The following is a 14,611-nucleotide window of genomic DNA, read 5'->3' on the forward strand; positions in this document are numbered from 1 at the left end:
GAAGAAACCCTTCTTGTTACTCTTAACATCCCTCGCTAGCTGCAACTCCAGGTGTGATTTAGCCTTCCTGATTCCATTCCTACATGCCTGAGCAATATTTATATACTCATCCCTGGTCATTTGTCCAATCTTCCACTTCTTGTAAGCCTCTTTTCTGTGTTTAAGATCAGCAAGGATTTCACTGTTAAGCCAAGCTGGTTGCCTGCCATATTTACTATTCTTTCTTCACATCGGGATGGTTTGTCCCTGTAACCTCAATAAGGATTCTTTAAAATACAGCCAGCTCTCCTGGACTCCTTTCCCCCTCAGGTTATTCTCCCAGGGGATCTTGCCCATCAGTTCCCTGAGGGAGTCAGTCTGCTTTTCTGAAGTCCAGGGTCCGTATTCTGCTGCTTTCCTTTCTTCTTTGAAAACCATTGTTGTATGGTAATTACAACCTTTTGTGGACCCCTCAGATAAGGTCTGCAGACACCCCCAGTTGAAAACCACTGCTGTAGAATATCAGATTCAATTCTGACTCTAAACTTAAACATGGGGGCACATCTACAGCAATGTAAAAAGAGAGAGATTTACACAAACAAGTCACCATTCCTTAGACTGAACTCTGCTTACTGCGGTCAGCATGTTTTGTCTTATTAGCCAAACTTTTGTCCGCTATGATGCTGCCCTCGTGGAAAAAAAAAAAAAACCACAAGAAGGGCATGTTACAGCCTTCAAATCAAAAGGAGATGTGAGAGGAAGAGCTCCGGGCTGTCTAACCAAGAAGTATTGCTTCTGTTTAACAGAGTGCACTGGGTGTGTTAGTTTCATTTGAAGGAAGTGAATTTACTTTTATGCAAACTCCCAAGGGCCTATCTGTTGATGTACTCTCCAAGTTAGCTGGATATGTGGAAGTAGTGTTTCGTGTTCTGCCAGAGCACACTCTTCTACTACACTGATTTGCAGCATTCCCAATAAGACACAAGATGTATCAATTCTCCTCTTTTTGCAACCCTCAGAATTTAAGATCAGGCAGGTTGAACCGGGAGCTGTGTTCTGTAATGTTCATGAGGCACCACAAGCATACAGATGGTGGCATTGCTCCAAGGACATCAGACACATCGTGGAGGTGTCCTGTCTAATCTGGATGTGGATTATGACTTTTTATAGACTCCCCTCACTCCTTTGGAGGTGCCAGACACCTACAGTATACCATGTCCTGCAGGCTGTAGATAGGAGTCAGCAAGAGGAAGAGTAGAATGAAACCAGAATAGAGAATGTACAAAACCTACATGCATATACAGTACTAGCCACTTGCACCTTCTGAAGTCCATGATCACAAAGGTTATCTTACACATTACCAAAGTGCCAAGCTATGGTGTGAATTTACTTTTTTTTAAAAGTACCTGAATAGTGTCCTGGTGTCTGATTCAACACCTGGAACTCCATTTATGTTCAAAGTAAAATGGGAACATGCTTATATTTGGTCTAAAAACAAATGTTGGTTTTTACTGTTTAATAGGGATTAAATTTTGCTACGAGTTTCCTGTTTTGCTACTGCACTTACAATATATTATACATTCCCTAATGGACAAACTATGCATAACTTTGGCAGATAAATTATATACCGAATTCAAAATAGAAAAAAGATTAAACAACTGAAATATTGGGGAAATGTTTGAAAATTCAGTAAGTGCACTCTAAAACATTTTTTTAAGATGGTGATAGATAAGCTTTGAAGGCATTGGTTTAATCACAAGCACAAAGTTTTTCTGTTGGGTCTGTTCAAGGGGTGCAGCTAAAACAAAAGGAAAATTAGCTACCCAAGGAAAAGTTTCCTAAATGAGCTCTTGGACTATTGAATATAGTCCTCTAGACAACTAGTGGAAGCCTGGCTGCTTAAATCTATTGAAACCAAACTGAATAAGGGCTTGGGAGGATTAGATTTTTATCTGTAAATGTTGATTTCACCCTACACATACAAACCAACAAAACTTCATAACTGAAATTTACAGATGGGCAAAATAAGAAAAATGCTGCTTGAGAACTTTCATTAGAGTTTGATTTAAGGATATTTACTTTGTATATTGACATGTGATGTTGACAATTTGTTTTAATGGTTATAAAGCTTTAAACTTATTGAATCTCAACATCTAATGTCATTAAATGATGATTGTTTGATCTCTTCTCTCTTCCACTGCCCCATAATTTTTTACAACTGTGAAAATTTAAAGCAATAAAAATGCTTAAAAATAAACACTGGTATTATCCATTGAAATTACTAATAAATAAATAAATAAATAAAACCACCCTGAATTCTACCTCGCCTAACTATATGGAATAATCCACTTGAGCTAGAGGACAAGTCTGATCCAATAGTTCTTTTCCATCTCTTAATTCCTGATGCACTTTGCTAATGAAGATGGGGAGCTAATCAAAGTCCTTGACTTTTTAGAAAGCTACTTTCTTAAGTAAGCAAACAAATTTGGCTGAAGGTAGAGAGTGCTAAGAGAACTGATCTACTGTGAATGAGAATGGAAAGTGAGAAAGATTTGTTTTATGTCTGGATAGTGTTTTTAGTCCATACTCTTCCAGTATTGTTCAGAATTTCTTAGTAATCCTACTTCCTTAATTTTTTAAAAAAACCAAAAACCTGAAACGAGTAGTTGCCAGTGCAGCATATTGTGTGTGGGGTTTAAAAAAAAAAACGTCTGTGTGATCAGCACTGCAAAGATAATCAAGATTTCTTTCTCTGAAATAAATGTTTCCATAAATGCTGAAATACCCAACAGAATGATCTGTTACTTTTCAAAGGAGAAAAAGCAAACTTCTGAGGGGAGAAATTCCCTGTGCTCAATGGGCTGGATTTAGAGATTATTTTAAATTCCTGTAATTTTACATCTTGGTCTGCCCCCTTCAGCATGTAAATTACCCCAATTTACATTCAGGCTCTCTAAAGCCTTATCTAGGCTAGGATTTAAAGGTGTGATGATAAAACATTCTAGCAAACATGTTAGTCTCATGTAAACAAGACAATGTGTACTTAAACTAGCTGGCTGAGTTAAAGCCTAAACTCCCGCTAGGGTTCATCTCTACCAGCTAATGCATGTTAAAATTCAATTTGCTCAATCTAAAGTTTTCAAAATGTTACTTAAAACAATTTTAGCTAATGCACCTTTTACTCTAGTCTAGACAAGTCCAGTGAGGGTCTTACCTTTGAGTTGGCCCAGAATACATTTCTACACATGTACAGTTTGTGCATGCTGAATATACAGAAAGGTAATGAAGGGGGAAACCCACATTTGAGATGTTTGGATGAAATCCTTATTAGTTAAGCATTAATTAATTGCTTACCCAAATTTATGTTCACAGCCACCAACCAGCGTGCATACTGTTTCTTTCTGTTCCTGGATCGCTACTGACTTGGCTCCAGGCAGTTTCAAAGGGGCATTCTTTGTGTGCTTTGGTTAGGCAAAGAAATGTTTGTTTCCTTGTAAAGTAGAGGCCTGAGTGAAGCAGGACCTACCTTGTTTGGAAGGAAAACATAAATTCATTATATTCACACATCCAATCACCAGCCCTTGTCTCAACAGATTTCCAGGTGGAAAGTGGCCTGCCAATGATTCCTTTGTCTTCCCTCATTTTTCTGCTTGCTTATGGCCTGTGGCTTCTTACCTACTACTATTGACCTCACTTACTGGAAGGGCCTGTCTGAGCTTTTACTGTCTTCACTCATCCAGGCCTGCACCTATACTAGAAAATGCTATACCCGTTTTAAAGTAACGGTGCCACTAGCAACTCACCAGTCACCTTCAGTGCCTAACAACCTTTCTCGGTGCTCCCCAAATCCGTCTCTTACTCTGCATGATCACTTTCATAGTAAACTATAGCTGAGGGCATGGTGATATACAGTCAGTCAGTCAGTCCTTAGAGCAGTCAATCATGTCCATTAATATCACAGCAGCAAGACTTTTATTGCCAATCAATCTCAATCTACTTGTAAATGAAGATCTTAATTCTTAAATGCTAAATTACTTAGTTGCTGCTCTTTAAAGGACGATGTAATGGTCCCTTCTGGCCTTGGAATCTATGTTTACCCCATTTTCAGAACTACATTAATAAATATACATCACTGAACTTATGAAATTCCAGACTGAGCTCAATCTGGCCCCTTAACTTTTATAATGTTTGAGCTTTTGGTGTGCTCAGAGCTAGCAGAGGGGCTGGTGCTCACCCCTTTGTACCCTGTACCCCAGAGATCTCAGTAGCAGCCCACCATCTAGGAGTTACAGTTTTATGAGCAAATGTAAAACACTGGGTTGAGCTTTAGTCCTTGTATATTATATTTGCAGTTTCTAACTAGGCACAGTAAGAGGTGTCAAAATATTTATGTGAAACACTGGGTTGTGCATAAAGAGGTAAAATGTATTAATCATGTTAAGCAGTACAACCCTGATCTGTGACTGGCCTAGCAGGGAACCTATCTGCTGCAATGCCTTTCCCCTGACAAAATGCTATCTGGCTGAAAGGAGGAGGAAACATGAGGAAATTAAATGGTCTACAACACTTCTGAGAATACACCACAATTGCTCATTCATGGACACAGTGTTCCTGCACAACTTATTTCAATTATCATGAAATGAAACTTAAATGATGCTATATCTATGCAAACTACATATCCCTAGCAAGGTAAAGTTAAATGCCGTCTAATGCAATCTATCATTAACTTGCAATGTGCGGAATCCTGAGTCAGTCACTTCACCTTTCTGGGCCTCAGTATCCCTGTCTATATAATAAGCTTATACCACCTCACAGGGTCCAGGGCAAGGACTGATTGATTAACATTTTTCAGCATTTTGGAGGTGGAAAGCACTATATGGTGCTAAGTATTTATTACTGAGTATTAAACAATTTGCTGCCTACTGTACCAGGCATGCTGGGCAAAAAGCACCTCTAGCATTGTGTTGTGTGTTGGGGTACATCAGAGCATTCCTTGAGGATTTCAGTTAAACAGGTAAATTGGAGGATTTAACGACATAATGAACAAAATCAGGATCACTGCAGCACAAAATACTGGGTAACAAAATAGAGACTTTTGACCTTATGTTTCTTTGCTGGCTATGGGTTCCCTTCACACTCTTAATGTTGATTTTATGGTGTGAATATTATGTTTTAGATGAATTAGTCAGGAAATGCAATTTGTGGCTGTAGTGTAATCACTGGGCAGTCTAGTTCTGACTATATTAGGGTATATAATGACTTTGTTAACAGCAGTAAAGTCACAGTGGAATGACAGTAAATTCTGTGCTATAATCCATGCTGGAAGTGTTTGCACAGGCTCCTTTGGGCAATTTAGATTGCAAATTTCTTAACTTTCTGGGTTTAAAATAAAATATTTTAATTGATGTGGGGGATCAATTACTTAACTTGAAAGTGTGAGCACTACGAACAGGGTTTGTGAGCATTTCAAGTTGGAAGTTAACCTAAAACTAAGGGCTTGTCTACACTTACTGGGGGATCGACACGCGGCGATTGATGCATCAGTGGTCGATTTAGCGGGTCTAGTGAAGACCTGCTAAATCAACCGCAGAACACTCTCCTGTCACCATAGAATCATAGAACCACTATACAATCAATAGTAACAGGTACGTCTGTTTCTTGCTCTCACCCACCGCAAATCTATTCTTTTGGTGATAACTTTAATCTATGACTCCATAGCATAGTGTGAACCCCGCGGTAACAGGGGCGGCAGGTTTGTATAATTTTTGGTCGTGCCCCAGAATGGGTCCAAGTCCCACCCCCTCCCCAAAGCTCTGGGAGGGAGTTCGGGTGTGGGGTCTGGACTGGGGAAGGGGGTTGGGGTGCAGGAGGGACAGGCCGGCCACTTCCGGAAGCAGAATGGGCAGGAAACTGCCTTAGCCCCATTGCACCGGCAGTGGGGGCCCCAGGCCCTTTTAAATTGCCTGAGGGTGGCAGGCAGGGCCAGGGTAGAGACCCTACTCCGAACTTTGGTGGAGCCGGGCCCCTATGCTCTCATATTAGTGGAGCATGGGCACCACACACCCATACAACTCGCTGCCCCTGCACGATAAGTAGATCTAAGTATGTCGACTTCAGCTATGTTATTCACACAGCTGAAGTTGCGTACCTTAGATCGATCTCCCACTGTAGTGTAGACAAGGCCTAAGACTTGTCTTCTGATTCTCTGACTCCCATCTTTGGAAGTGCTGCCATTTTAGCCTTCTAGCCTGCAGCCACTGTGTGTTGTCATTGGCTTTGCCTGTAAAGCACCCCCTGTAGGCTTATGGTGCTATAACAAGACATTTATGTTATGCTATGCTAGCCCTGCTTATTAAGTCGATTGCTTCTATCCAAGGATATTGTCATTTTAATGGACTTAGTCCACTTGATGTGCCTTTTTACCTTATTTTCAGAATGTCCGATTAAAGCTTTTGTCTCCCCTTGTACAATAAGGATGAAATTCAATAAAGACAAGTGCAAAAGTACTGCACTTAGAAAGGAAAAAATCAAATGCACAAATGGAAAATAATAGGCTAGGCACCAATACTGCAGAAAAGCATCTGGGGGTTACAGTGGATCACAAATTGAATATGAGTCAATAGTGCGATGCTAAAAGGACAAATGTCATTCTGGGATGTATTAACCAGAGGGTTGTAAGTAAGACATGGGAGATAACTGTCCTGTTCTATGCAGTGCGGTTGTGGCTGCAGCTGGAGTACTGTGTCCACTGTACAGTGCCACGCTTTAAGAAAGATGTGAACAAATTGAAGTGAATCCAGAAAAGAACAAAAATGTTAAGAAGCTTGCAAAACATGACCTATGTGGAAAGTTGAAAGAATTGGGCATGTTTCATCTGACAAGAAGGCTGAGCGGGGACATAAGTCTTCCAATATGTTATGGGCCATTATGGAGAGAATGACAATTGATTGTGTTTTGCGTCCACTGACGCTAGTACATGTAGTAACTGGCTAGTTCTGCAGCAAAGGAGATTTAGATTAGATCTCCAGAAAAATTTTGTAACTTAGTTCAACACTGAAACAGGTCACCTAGGGAGACTGCGGAATCTGTCATTGTCTAACCTGTTCTTAAAAACCTTCAAACACCTGTCAGGGATGGTCTAGGTATACTTAATCCTGCCTCAGCATGAGGGGGCTGGATAAGATGACCTCTTGAGGTTCCTTCCGCCCTACATTTCTATAATTCTATGAATTCATGCCTCTACCTGCATTTTTCATTGCTGTTGCACTCATACAATTGTACCCATCCTCACTTTGCAATTATTCAGTGAAAACTCAAAAATAATTTTCCTAGTACAACTAAACTAGAATTTCTGAAGTCATTTTACCATAGTAAAATCCATCATGATTAATTTCCTGCAGACCCTGGGAAACTAGGAAAGAACTATTAGCATCAGCAAAAAGGTCAGGAACACTAGCCTAGCATTTAAGCCAAAATGGCTAAAAGCTTGGTTTTGTGATCAGGTCTGTCACTCTTACAACAGGACCACAGAGAACTGTAAGGACAGAATTACACACACATATCCTCCCCCAAAACAAGGGAACTAGACAGAAGGCAGCTGCCAATTAGGTGGTGGTTGTTTTATTCACAAACAACGTTTTCCATAACCTCCATTTCTTGATGTCAACAAATGACAGTAATAGAGATAACAGCAGGTCTCTCTGAGCGCAGAGGTAGCATTGGGTCTCAAATGATGGACAGGTGAGTGGTGTGTGCCAGATGGCCTTAAAACCTGTGCTCGCTCTGTATGGCTGCTCTCTGCAGTGGTATGTAAATAGGGGACATCTACAAAGCTGTGCAGGAATGGGAGGGGTAGGGTTTGTAGAATGACTACTCTCTTTTTTCCCCTTGTACCAGGATTTGTGTGAACCTATAATAAAAACAAAGTTTAAAAAAAGCCCAGTCTTTTTGCACTTCCTTTGCCAGCTGCAAGCATGTTTCATTTCTATAGACTTCATTATAGACTCTATAGACTTTCATTTTCATTAGACTCTTCAAGGATGTCTGGTTTAGCAGAGCACTTGTGGGGTTGTTAAATAAAAAAATCAGGGCTTGGTGCCCCAACAGTTCCACTTTTGTCTTCACCAAATTACTTCTAGTGAGATCAATACACCATACACAGAATCACACTGCACAGATCTAATCAAATGGAGATGCTGAGCCAAGCACACAGAAGTGAAAGGAGGGTATTTTGAACTAAAGGAATAGACTATTGTAAATTGCAATCAAACCCTCCCCTCCCCCCTTTTTTTTTTAAATTGGATATTTGAGAGAGCTAATGTATTTTGAGGAGGCTGCTTTTTCCACAACTGGAAACATTTAATTGACTCCCCTTTGTAACACACGGACCCAGAAGGGTCTGTGATTTCCAGAGCTGAGCTAAGCATGCCAGCTACTCTCAGGCATCCATCCTTCAAGACTGAGCACTCTTTCTCCAAAAGGCTGTAGTATAACTAAAGTCAATCCATACATTTCTAATCAAACCAACCTACACAGCCAGCAGCCAATTCCATTTTATGTAAACACAAATACATTTACAAACGCTAATATTTTTTGCGGAGGAAAGCAGTTGGGGAGTGGTACATTTCCACCTAAACCAATGACCAACTGCTGGTTTTCCTGCTGGGTAAAAACATTAATGAAAAGTGATGCAAAACTCTACCCAAACCTAAATTGGTTTTATGACTTGAAGATACTCAAGTAACAATGAAACAAGGCTGTGGCCACCTAGCACTTCTTGAGTGTCTCTCTGCTGCAAATACATTTCAGGAGGATCTTCTGCTCCAGCGAAGGCCCAGTACATCTGAACTGAAGGAGAATTGCCTGTAGCTCACATTAAGCCTGCATTATTTTCAGTCATGGCGGACTTCACAGAGAAAGTTATATTGACTGTTTTGTGTGTGAGAGAGACTTTCCTTCTAGTGCACATGTTCTGAATGGCCTAGTCTGCATGGAGGACTCCTTTTTTCAGAAGTATATGAGGAATCAGCACTGTGGCAAAGGAAGAGACTCAGCATTAGAAGAAAGAGGACTCTTAGAGCAGTGTTTCCCAACAACCGGTCCACGGACCAGTGACAGTCCCTGAGATCTCCCTGGCACAGTTTAGGAAGGCAGCAAGCCGGTCCATGTTATCAAAAAGGTCGAGAAACAATGCTCTAGTCTAGAGGAAACTGTTAAAGCTCCATCAAGCTGAGCCCAGTGGGAATCCTCCGTTTCTTTCTTTGGGCAAGTCCTGAAATGCTTGCAGCTTCTTTATAAAGCCTAGTTTGGTTGATACTGGACATTAAAATAGCTTGCCCATAACATTTGCCACTTTGCTCTATGGAAAATGGTCCTTTTTTCAAAAGGCAAAGGCACAGGTGAGCATTTCTGTTCCAGAAAAGGCAGCACTACATGTGGCTCCTCTTTAATCTGAGTGGCTAGTTTAAAGTTCAGGGCCCTGAAATTGAACAAAGTCTAACTGGTCTACCCTATTTTCATGAAAAACTTCTGGTTTCCCAATCTGTCTAGGCTCTTTGTAATTGTTGCTCCACCAGGCCTGTAAGTCATCTTTGAGTCCTTTCTGGGAAACTTCCAGCTCTTGTTTTAGGTCGTCTTAAATTCATTTTGTGACATCTCCAGCTCCTGTTTTAGTTATTGCTTTTAGCCATCTTCGATTTCTGCAAGCATTGCCTTAACTTGCTCTAATTTAGTTCAACAGGAATATCTATCCACAATCTCTCCCTGGAAACCAGATCCCATGCTTCACACACGTGTTCCCCTTTTTAAACCGAGCAGCTACTCAAAGTTCAGGGCCCTGGGATGTTTCAGATGGAAGCAGAAATTGATGACTGAATCTGGTATTTTCTTTGGTTGTTCCTTGTAAATAAACATAATTGCATCAAAGCTCTGCTTCTCCAAACGAGGAACCAAAAAAAAAAAAAAAAAAAGACAGAGGACAGCTTCTTTGCTTATTGCTCCAAGTCTCTTTAACAAGCACCAGACCCAGAACCGTTCTCTAGGCTTCTCCAGGATCACACCACATTTACTGGCTGCTGGTTTACTTTTTTTCCTGCCTCAGGGCATGTCTACACTTACCTCTGGAGCATTTGATCCAGCGGGGGTTGATTTATTGTGTCTCGTAAAGACACGATAAATCAACCGCCAAGCACTCTCCTTTCAACTCCACTGGAGGGAGAAGCATAGGAGTTGTCGACGGGAGCATCAGCAGTGGACCTACCACAGTGAAGACATTGCGGTAAGTAGATCTAAGTACGTCGACTTCAGCTACGTTATTCACGTAGCTAAAGTTACGTAACTTAGATTGATTCCCCTCCTGCACCTCCCCCAGTGTAGACCAGGCCTCAGTCTGGGTCAGTTTCTTGTTTGCCCACACACTCACCTAGTCAGAACACACCCGCACACACGGTTGAAACCTCTGCCCACAAGTTGTGAGTTTCTGTGACGACTCCATTAATTCTCTTTTTTAGGTGTAGCCCCTTCACTGTCTTTTGCAACTACCTTGAATGAAAGGCATTATTCACGAATCATTTTCAATGAGGTTTTAAGTCAACCCATAATGCCACATGCAGACTAGCCAACTACCAGCAATATTGTTCTGCTCAAATCTGTTTATAACTAGGAACAGAAGCGCTGAAATTCTGTGTGAAAGACTCCTGGTACTGAGTCTAGCCTGGCCACAATGTGGAAATCCCTCCGAGAAAGTCTGGGTTCCCAACACTTCCTGATTAGAGAGGTGATAAACTGCTGCAATTTAGGATGATACCTTTCTCCAAACACTGAGATCCTCCCCTTGCACACATTATCCTATCCCGTTCCAGGGGTTCAGTTACCTCAGAGCACTAGCACCAATACATCTCGCTACCTTTTCACTGAGAATATCCCCAAATGGTCAGCCCACCACTGGGACATTAGTTCAAGACTTATCTTCACTCATATGTCATGCTTCTCAGAGCCAGCTATTTCTCTAAATACAATCCTCTTCTCATCACCTGGCTTGGTTTCTATGAAGTCAAAATGTAAACCATTTACATCTGTACAGCACCATCTACAGAAACTTTTCTGAGGATTATAACTCCTTTGGGTAGAGCTGTCTTACTGAGTAGCTTGTACAGACACAAGTTTATCAGAGTTTAAAAAAAAAATTCATGTAGAAAAATCCCCAAATGCTTTATGCATGGGGATTTTATTTTTTAGGGTTTATTTTTAGCATTTTTTTAGCTTTACACTGAAAAATTGTTTGTTTTTTTTCAGAACTCTCTTTAAGGTACCTTAGTGAACTTTAACGTAGTAGTGTTTCAAACAGCACTACGCTAAAGTATGCTAGGGAACCTTTACTGTCCACCAGCAAGGTCCACATGGACCCATTAATGCACAACATGTTAGTGCACTTCAGAAAAGTCACACCCTGCTAGTCCACATAATGGCTCTGGGCAGACAAGCCCCTTAGATACAAGTAACCATTTCTGGTGTTTACTGGATACACTTATATATAAAAAATAAGTGTTTATGTGAGTGTTTATTGGTTAGAACTGAAAATCAGAAGCCTCATTGATGAATTACACATAGATGAATCATGGAACACATCAGCTGTTTTACAGCACAAAACAACACTACACCTCAGTTTGAAATAGGAAAAAGCACACCCTGTCTAAATGAAACAGCAGGCACCACTCAGGGAAGAGTGCCCTGGGATTTTTAATAAGGATACGTGGACAAGACGTAAATTTCACTTCTCACATGAAACATGGCCTCTCCAGAAACACAGCGCCTCTCCAGGCAGGGGTAGCAGCACTGTATTTAGAGCAAGTTGCGTCACCTGCTGCACCTGGGTTTTCCTTAGAGCTCTCCCCTGTAAGTCCTGATCAGGCTTGACCCTGCTTAACTTATGAGATCTGAAAAGATTATAGCCCAAAGTGGTCTGGCTGCAGGCCAAGGCTCTCCCTAATACTACTGCTTATGTCTGCAGAACTTAAGTCGCTCGTGGGGGATGAACAAATCACCCCCTTGAGCGACATAAGTTACGCAGTCATAAGCACTGGTGTGCACAGTGCTAGGTCTCCTGTTGGCTTAAAGCAGCTACCTTAGCGTACAGTGGTGCAGCGACAACGCTGCAAAAGCGCCAATGTAAGCTCTCTAGCGTAGCCATGCCCCAAGTCAAAGTCTGCTCTCATTTGTGGAGTCAGACAGTATTCCCTAGCAACACTCGACTGTCTTTCAGCCTGAGGCTATGTCTACACTGCGCACCTTACAACGGCATGGCTGTGCCGCTAGAGCTGTGAGCAAGGGGCAGCTCTACCCACGCTGTCGCTGCCATGGCTATTGTTCTCAAGCTACTGTTACAAGAGCAAAGCTAGCTTGGGCAAACCAAGCCATGTGTCTTACATGCTGCAAATCGCACCTCCTGACTGCAGCGTAGCCATACTCTAAGTGCGGACTGTGCCACCCCTCTCCTCACACCCAAGCACCGGCACCCGCTTCACCACCACAAATGCAATGTACTTGTCTTCGCTTTTAAGACTCTCCATAGTTTAGCCGTACCCCTACCACTCTGAGCCATCGACTTTCCTTCACTCTGCCAACGACACCAGTCTTTAACATTCATTAGTCTAGGGGGTGGGCAAACTTTTTGACCCAAGGGACACATCCGGGTATGGAAATTGTATGGTGGCCATGAATGCTCACAAAATTGGGGTTGGGGTGTGGGAGGGGGACGAGGCCAGAAATGAGTTCAGGGTGTGGGAGGGGGCTCTGGCTGGGGCAGGAGTACGGGGGGTGGGTGAGGGCTCAGGCTGGGTGCGCAGACTCTGGGGTGGGGCTGTGGGTGAGGGGTTTGGGGTGTACGAGGGTGCTCCATGCTGGCACCGAAGGGTTCAGGGGGCGGGAGGGAGGGCAGGTCAGGGCGCGGGGTGAGGGTCAGGGGTGCAGGAGGGTGCCCAGGCTGGGATCAAGGAGTTTGGAGGGCGGGAGGGGAATCAGGGCTGGGACAGGGAGTTGAGGCATGGCACAGGGTCAGGGATGCAGGCTCTGGGCAGCGCTTACCTCAGGCAGCTCCTGGAAGCAGCCGGCATGTCCCCCCTCCGGCTCATATGCAGAAGTGTGGGCAGGTGGCTCTACGGGCTGCCCTGTCCACAGGCGCTGCCCCTGCAGCTCCCATTGGCAGTGGTTCCCAGCGCTTGGGGCGAGGGCAGCGTACAGAGCCCCTTGGCTGCCCCTACGCATAGGAGACAGAGAGGAAATATGCCGCTGCTTCCAGGAGCCGCACGGAGCGGGGCAAGCCCCCAACCCTGCTCTCCAGTGGGAGCTCGAGTGCCGGATTAAAACGTCTGATGGGCCGGACACAGCCCATGGGTCGTAGTTTGCCCACTCTTGCATTAGTTCAAATGTCCCTCAAACACCTTCATGCTTTTTCCTATGCTCCCTCTTATGCACGGGAGCAGTGCACTCTAAAATCTGAAAAGCCGTATACTCTAACTCCAGATTCCTCCTCACCTCTGCTATGCTGTCTACAAAACATGTGACAATAGCTGGACAGCTAGTGTGGTGGCTTTATCCCCTATCTCTCTTCTCCTATAGTGATGTAAGCTCTTTGGGGGCAGGGAGGTCTTATTATTGTGTGTACACAATACCAAGTACAATGGGATCTTGATCTCAGTTGGGTCTTTTAGATGCTATTACAATACGAATTCATAACAATAACTGCAGAAAGGAGCTAATACTCCTCCTCTATGTGACAGGCATGTTGGGAGGATTAATTGATGTTTACAAACCTCTTTAAGACCCACAGATGAAAGCCACTTTCTGATGCATAGGATTTATTATTCTGTGCTGTGCTTCAGTTCAGAATCCAAGGTTAGCATTTTTTCTAGTTGAAAAAGATTTTTATTGTATTGTAAAATGAAAAACAAAGTGAAACAATCAGCACTTTGTGCTTTATTGTGAAGGCACAAGCAGCTCAGAAATGGGATCACATTACCGAAATGGCTGTATCTGAAGTTACGTACAATAGAAAATGTGACCAAATTCAGTGATCTCTTATTCCATTTAACTGAAGTAATTAGTAACTGGCCTGCATAGGCTAAAGCAAATTTCTCTTTTTCTCTACTCTACATTTGACTGGCTTGCATCAAAACTGTGTAGGCCATTATAGTCCTGCGCAGACCTAACCAGCACTGGCAGTATGCACCACCGGGTTTTTAAAAAACTAAATAAAAACACTAGGAAGCCTGTGACATTCTCTGCATTTAAACTCCTCTAACTTAATCAGCCAATGAAAAATTAGGCCCATTCCCTCTCCCCATCATTTGCCATTATTAAGATGAGGTCAGTTCTTGTACAAACCTCTCCTCCTGAATCATCCACCACTGCTCTCCCGCTTAGAAGAGAATCCTTGGGTGAGTTTCTCCACTCTAGCTTGCAGAGCACAGAGGGGAGATGATGCTGTTTAATGATGCTAGTTATGCCATACATGGTCTTGCTGTTTCTAGGAATAGATACACTCAGACATCAATTAACATCTAATTGCTAGAATTACTCTTGTTCCTCTGCTGTAGACGCCACAGAGATCAAACCAGACCCATTTGCAGTTCTATTT

This window comes from Eretmochelys imbricata, chromosome 3 (genome assembly GCF_965152235.1).
Source record: "Eretmochelys imbricata isolate rEreImb1 chromosome 3, rEreImb1.hap1, whole genome shotgun sequence".
Classification (NCBI taxonomy): Eukaryota; Metazoa; Chordata; order Testudines; family Cheloniidae; genus Eretmochelys; species Eretmochelys imbricata.